Source organism: Spinacia oleracea, chromosome 6 (assembly GCF_020520425.1).
Source record: "Spinacia oleracea cultivar Varoflay chromosome 6, BTI_SOV_V1, whole genome shotgun sequence".
NCBI classification, from domain to species: Eukaryota; Viridiplantae; Streptophyta; class Magnoliopsida; order Caryophyllales; family Amaranthaceae; genus Spinacia; species Spinacia oleracea.
Window position 1 is genome coordinate 41,062,820 of NC_079492.1, and position 8,105 is coordinate 41,070,924.

The 8,105-nt window shown below is 33.1% G+C and overlaps 1 pseudogene; it reads left to right on the forward strand.

Annotated features, from left to right (window-relative positions):
* Nucleotides 1-310: 310 nt before the first annotated feature.
* On the forward strand, nt 311-4,654 carry LOC130462662 (uncharacterized; annotated as a pseudogene).
* The last annotated feature ends 3,451 nt before the right edge of the window (nt 4,655-8,105 follow it).

An 8,105-nucleotide genomic window follows, 5' to 3' on the forward strand; every position in this document is an offset into this window, starting at 1 on the left:
ATATCCAAGAAGCCGTCGAACTCAGCCCTGCGTCGCCGTCGAACTCAGCCCTGCGTCGCCGTCGAACCCAAGCGTTGCTCAGCCCTGCGTCGCTGTCTTCGCCGGTGTGTGGTGTTCTCGCATCATCTCCCCCATCCCGTTCAATTCTCGCGCGGCCTGTCACTGAAAGATATATTCTTGGTCGGCCGGGGGTTCAGCATCTCCCCGTCGCGTCGTGGTTCCGGTGGTTGCTCGACGTCGTGGTTCCGGTGGTTTCTGTATGGTGTGTTCAATTTCTATTTTCGTTTTTTATTTTCGTTTTCAGATTAGGGTTCAATTTTAGTTTTTGATTTTCGTTTTCAGATTAGGGTTCAATTTTAGGTTTATGATTGACAAAATCACATAGTTTTGAGTTCGATGATTTATGGGTTTCTTAGGGTTTGTTCAAATGATGTTTATGGGGATAAAGTCATAGCAACCAGTGCAGTGTTTGGCACAGAAATCTGGCCGGCTGCTGAGTATGGTAGAACCATGTATACCATCCGTCAGAGGATTGGTCCTCTCTTCATGAAAATGCAGAAGCGCTTTGGAAACCTTGATTATGCTGGTGAGTTGTCTGAGAAGGATATTATTCGCGCTGAAAGGAATTCTGGTTTTATCAGTGACCGTGTCAGAGAGATTCAAGTAAGCCAACCCAACCTCTCACCACACTACTTAGTACCTATATCATCTATTCATCTGTAAACTTATATTACAGTTTTTATTTCTTTGCAGCGCCAAAATTACCAGAGAAAGATGGAGACTAAAGAAAGTAGGGAAAAGGACCTCCGGGAAGGCCTCCAACTTTACAAGTATTTATCAATCCATTCTTCTGTTTGCTGTTACTCAGCTGTTTAATTATGTTATTTCATCTTCTTTAATTTTCTTGTTTTTTATAACATCAAAGGAGCGGAAAATACGAGGAAGCACGAGAAAAGTTTGAATCTGTTCTAGGTTCTAGGCCTACTCCAAATGAAGCTTCAGTGGCTAGTTACAATGTTGCTTGTTGCTATTCTAAGCTTAATCAGGTATTACTCGTCTCCCTCAATCCTCTTCTTCCTCAGTTATTTTCTACTTTGGTTATTATGGGATATCCAATTATGAGTACCCTGGTTGATGTGCTGACAATTATTTTTGTAACACAATCGAGCCTGAAATAATTAATACCCTGTATTCCGTGGGTTTAGTCGAGATAACAATGTAATTTGATTAGGAACTGCATTGTGTCCTGAAGATTTAGGGTTGTGAGTCACGATTAAAGAAATTAAGTTAAGATGTATGTTTGCATTAAAGGTTGTTGTTGACTTCTTAATTTATATGTAGAGAATAAGTCAATCAGACATGTATGGCATGATTAATTTTCTAAAGTTAATGTAAACTTGTTTTCTTGCAGGCTATCACTTCTACTGGGACAAAGAAGGGCGAGTTGTTTTTGGCTGATGTCAGCACTAAGTTGACAAACAAGAATATTACCACCGATGTGAAAGTTGATACCAACTCCAATGTGAGTTTGTTTATTTGTATTACTACGAATTGATTCTATGATACATTACGGTTTCATTGGTTTATAGGTTTTTATAATTGGTAATTGTGTAAAATTTGGTGACAGATAGCATTGCTTTCTATGAACATCTTGTTTTACATAATTGGAATCTATTGTAATCTGATTCCAACTTCTTTGCTGTTTCCGTCTTCCGCTCCTAGCTTTTCACCACCATTACGTTGATGAACCTGCCCCTGGCTTGAAGGCTATTTTTAGTTTCCGTGTTCCTGATCAGAGATCTGGCAAGGTACCATACAATTATCTTTCTAGTATTTTCTTACCTAAAGAGGCATGGTTCAAGATACTACGGGATAATGGTTCTAATTTGTGGAGTATAAATTATGTTAACAGGTTGAGCTTCAGTATTTGCATGAGTATGCTGGCATCAGCACAAGCCTTGGTTTGACAGCAAACCCCATTGTCAACTTTTCTGGTGTTTTTGGAAACAGTACTCTTGCTTTGGGTACTGACCTCTCATTTGACACTGCTTCTGGAAACTTCACCAAATGCAATGCTGGGCTGAGCTTTACTAATGATGATCTCATTGCATCTGTGAATGTGTAAGTAGTTTTTGTTATACTAATCAGCAGATTATCACTTTGGTATATCCATGTGCAACATTTAATTGCTGTTCAGAAATTAAAGAAAGAGAATCACTCCTATTCTCATTTAACAATTTTCATATTGGTAATTCATATTATCTCTATATGCGTGTATCCTAGAAATAAATTTGGATTCTGCTTGTCGAAAACTACTTAATAATGTTCTAATCTTTCACCTTTGGCTGTTGTTGAGTGTATCATTTGAAAGCTTGATACTGAATATACATTTCTGATACACTTGTGATTTTGTTTACTTTTGGGTACTGCAGGAACGACAAACTGGACATCTTTATACTCATTTCAATCTATTTATTCACATTTAAGGCTTATTGGGTCGTTATAGGTCATATTAAGGCTAAAATGAAGCATTTTCCCTCCCAACTTTGAACTAAAGAACCTAAGGACTCATTTTATACTTATTACATGTTTAATATGAATAGTTTTAACTTTCTAACACTCATTCCAATCTACTTATGCAAATTTAAGGCTTGTTTGGTCGTTATAGGTCATATTAGGCTAAAATGAGGCTTTTTTGCTCCCAAATATGAAATAAAGAACCTTAGGACTCATTTTAAACATATTAAATGTTTTATATGATTAGTTTTAACTTTACAAGACTTAATCCAATCTATTTATGCACATTCATGACTTCTTTGGCCGTTATAGGTCATATTTAGGCTAAAATGACATTTTCGCTCCCAACTTTGATCTAACGAACTTAAAAACTAATTTCAAACTTATTACATGATTCATATGATTATTTTTAACTTTCTAGGACTCATTCCAATCCATTTATGCACATTTAAGGCTCATTGTGTCGTTATAGGTCATATTTAGGCTAAAATGACATTTTCGCTCCCAACTTTGAACTTAAGAACCTAATGACTCATTTTAAACTTATTATATGATAAATATGCTTAGTTTTAAGTTTCTAAGACTTATTATAATCTATTTATGCACATTTAATGCTTGTTTTATCGTTATAGGTCATATTTAGGATAAAATAAGGCATTTTCGATCCCAACTTTAAAATAAAGAACCTAAGGACTTATTTTAAACATATTACATGATTAATATGCTTAGTTTTAAGTTTCTAAGACTTAATCTAACTACTTATACACATTTAAGGCTTGTTTGGTCGTTATAGGACATATTTAGGCTAAAATGACATTTTCGCTCCCAACTATGAACCAAAGAACCTAAGGACTCATTTTAAACTTACTAAATGTTTTATATGCTTATTTTTAACTTTCTAGGACTCATTCCAATCCATTTATGCACATTTAAGGCTCATTGTGTCGTTATAGGTCATATTTAGGCTAAAATGACATTTTCGCTCCCAACTATGAACCAAAGAACCTAAAGACTCATTTTAAACTTACTAAATGTTTTATATGCTTATTTTTAACTTTCTAGGACTCATTCCAATCCATTTATGCACATTTAAGGCTCATTGTGTCGTTATAGGTCATATTTAGGCTAAAATGACATTTTCGCTCCCAACTTTGAACTTAAGAACCTAATGACTCATTTTAAACTTATTATATGATAAATATGCTTAGTTTTAAGTTTCTAAGACTTATTCTAATCTACTTATACCCATTTAATGCTTGTTTGATAGTTATAGGTCATATTTAGGCTAAAATGAGGCATTTTCGCTCCTAACTTTAAAATAAAGAACCTAAGCACGCATTTTAAACTTAATACATGTTTAATATGCATAATTTTAACTTTATACGACAAGTTCCAATCCATTTATGCATATTTAAGGCTCATTGTGTCGTTTTAGGTCATATTTAGGCTAAAATGACATTTTCGCTCCCAACTTTGAACTTAAGAACCTAAGGACTCATTTTTAAATTATTATATGATTAATAAGCTTAGTTTTGAGTTTCTAGGACTTATTCTAATCTACTTATACCCATTTAATGCTTGTTTGATCGTTATAGGTCATATCTAGGCTAAAATAAGGCATTTTCGCTCCCAACTTTAAAATAAAGAACCTAAGGACTCATTTAAAACTTATTACATGTTTAATATGCATAATTTTAACGATCTAAGACTCGTTCCAATCTATTTATGCACCTATAGGCTCATTGGGTCGTTATAGGTCATATTTAGGCTAAAATGACATTTTCGCTCCTAACTTTGAACTAAAGAACCTAAGGACTCATTTTAGACTATTAGGACATTGTCATTAGTTTCTTGAATGTTAAAATGTGATATTTAATTTGTATTTAATCTAATGTTTAATTTAAATTTCTGTTTTTGTAAAGGTCTACACTCCGAGGATTGCGCCTTATGCGAGGAATTTGATGTGGTTCGTGAGCAATGGGCTAAGTTTTTTACCAACAAGTATTTATTATTGGCTTTAGCGCGCTTGATCGAGTTGGTTTAGTTGTTATAGAATAAATTTTATATTAAAATGTATGTTTATGTTGAAATTGGAACATATATTTAAATGTAATATGTGCACTTTGGTTTTGGGATATATAGTATACAAAACTCCAGTTGTTGTTTTTATATTTGTTATACAGGTTGCGTTATTCTATTATTATTTTGACAGGTTTCTATATTTGGTGCAAGGCACTCTACGTATCCCTAAACAAAATTAGAATTTTCCCCCAAAAGTGCTTTTTTGCAGCGTACATATATGTTGTACGCTGCAACAAGGGAAAAAAATTTCGCAAAAATTCAGACTTGTTGCAGCGTACAAATAAATGTACGCTGCAAAAAATTGAGTAATTCAGACTTGTTGCAGCGTACAAATAAATGTACGCTGCAAAAAGTTGAGTCTTTTGCAGCGTACATATATATGTACGCTGCAACAAGTCCAAAATTTTGCCAAATTTTTGGCACTTGTTGCAGCGTACATCTAAAAGCCCGCTGCAACAAATCACTTTTTGCAGCGAACATTGTACGCTGCAACAAGTTCAGACTTGTTGCAGGCCCCCCAGTTGCAGCATACGATGTACGCTGCAACAGGGGTCTAAAAGCCCGCTGCAATAAGGGTTTTTTCTACTAGTGATAATAAAAATCTCTGCTACAATAATAGATGCATAAGTCATTAAGTCATTCGTATAATTAATCAGGTTCATACCTCAATCAAATAATAAAAGAAATTCTCTTAAACAAGAAAAGAGGAAATAATCTACACTAACCTTTCTTACTTGTATTTACAAGTCAGAGAACCCAACTAGTCTAGCAAAATTAATCACCATCTAGCATTGTTCATAATAAAGCCAATTCATGATCCGGCCATTGTCAATTTATGTCAATTCATTTAACCCTAACTTGACAAACTGGTATACTAATGTGAAATTCAATAAACTAAACATAAAATTGATTTAGATGTGAAAAACAAAATCAGGGTTTGGAAAGCTTTTCAATAAACTTAATTAACTCCAAAAATAATACAAACATATCCCTAACAGAATCTTGGAGAAAGAGTGATGCAAGAAAACATCTCTTTGCTTCAAACCTGGTAGTCAAATATATATACTGTTATTTTAGAGAAATAAATCCACCTCTGCGGTGGCACTGTAGCATAGTAACACTTCTCTAATCTCAGCATACACACTAATTTAGTAGGACGCAATAATTGGACCATCGAGTGCAATACTTCCAGGACAAAAGCTCATACTACATATTTTTATTATCTCAACATAGATGCTTCACCGTCTATTTTATTCATTTCAAGATGAGGGTTGATTTTTGTTTTAAACATTTTGTCAAGCTATATGGATTCTTAGGATTCAACTACCTAATCATGATCAGGCCAAAAAATACTTGTATAATGTTAAACATCTCTAATGGTTTATGAATTTGGCATCACAAGTGTTAAAAGTGAAAGAGTGAAACTAATATAAGAAGCCACCTAAAATGTTTGCTAAAGATTAATTCAACAACATTATAATTTTATGATAATAATCAATGAAAATATTGTAGGAAAGGTAAGACGCAGCGAGAAACTAATAGTTCTCCACTTGGATATTTTAACCTAACATTAATGGTGTATGTGAAACAATTTGATACTCCAGAAAAGATAAACAATACCAACTTCTAAAAGTTCAGAAACCCATCTCTTTAGGAAGTTTGGCAAGAACGCTAGTCCGAGAAGTAGATTTTATTTACCCATGAAATGATTAATAAAGAGCTGCATATATCTAAATACTTAGACGATCAAGTCATTATTCCTTAATCATTGATCAACCTACTCAACTGTGTGGCACTATGTGCTAATACTTGCCTCTAAGCAAGCACTTTCACAGTAGGTATTCACTTTTCTATAATGGGGTTGTAGAGAGAACTGGATGGTAGATCGTTCCCATTTTGGGGTTTCTGCATAGAGAAAATGGGATGTTGGAAGTTTCAGGAAAAGCCTTCTAGGAGGATGTAACAGACTGAAAATCCTAAATATAATAATGAGAATGAGTGAATTTGGGAAAAAATATTAGCTGATTTTAATTCGACACAATCAAATCGTCAAATTGGAGCCAATCCCAGACATTCGAGTGGATGGACACTGGACAATCCCTAAACAAAAGCTTAACAAATAAAATAACACCCAACAAGTTTCTCTTATCTCCCACTTAGTTTATCAACTCTATATATACACATATATCTTTCAGACTCCCTTTCCCTTTAAACATAGACAAAATAAAATAACACCTAACAAACTCACTACCAGATCCCCCAAACCGAATTATTTGCATTACCCAAAGTGCTCCTTCCCCCCTATACCTCATGTATTGTAGAGGTATTATTTAAAATGGCTTGTTGAGGGATACTTAAAAGGATTTTACCAGAAAAATGATAAAGAATGATATGAAGCGTACTAAGATCTAGCGAATTATCTAAAAATATTAGGATTTAATTGGCAACGGGGTTGTTTAAAGTTAGGACATGTAATCAATACCATTCCCAACAAATAAAAATGACAAATGTATATAACAACTAATAACATGACAAAATTAACAACTAATTAGCAAAATATATCAAAATTTCTCCATATCAGCTAGAGTAGACATCAATTTATTGTGATTAGGTTGACATGTATATCACTCCTAAAATGTGAATCTTGTTTCAAGAATTTGCATCTTAATTTTTGTTAGTTAAGAGCCACATAAAAAAATTAGAAAAGATCAGCATCAACTATATTCTGAGATTGAGAAGACAGGATGCTAGGATCTAATTCATATGGGTTCACACCTTCATAAAATAACATGAGAGAAATGACAAGCAAGAACCAATTATATAGGAAACTCAAATGGACGAGCCACAATTCAACAAATAATGTAAAAAGAACGTAAAGTCGTGACACGATTAAAAGTTTCCTACTGACATCAACAATCTCTGGCATGTATTTGACCATAGTTTTCTAGAAATTACAATTACAATTTCCAGAGATTGCAATCTCTGCAGTATGATGATTACTCTAAATAAGCACATTTAGAGTCACCATTCTAAGTTATCTTAGAATATTCATTTAGAGTTACCATTCTAAATATAATTACTAGTCTAAATAAGCTCTAATTACCATTCTATGTAAGCTCATTTATAGTTAACTCTAATTACCATTCTAAATAAGATTATTTAGAGTTACCATTCTAAATCAAAATTAATAGTTGAAATAAGCTCATTTAGAGTCACCATTCTAAATTTGTAATCCCCGTAAATTTATAAATTTTATTAATGTATTTTAACGAATAGTTATTTATATTTTAATAGAATTTACGAATTTTAGTAATAAATATATAATTAACGTATATTTATTTTATTTAATTACATTCCAAATATTTTAAAGATTTATGAAATCAAAAATAATTTTAGAATTTTATTATGAAAAGAATTTGAATTACGAAAACACTTTGAATTTTGAAAACAATCCTAATCGGTTTGGATTAAAACATTAAAACTCAATCCTAATCCTAGCCCAAGAT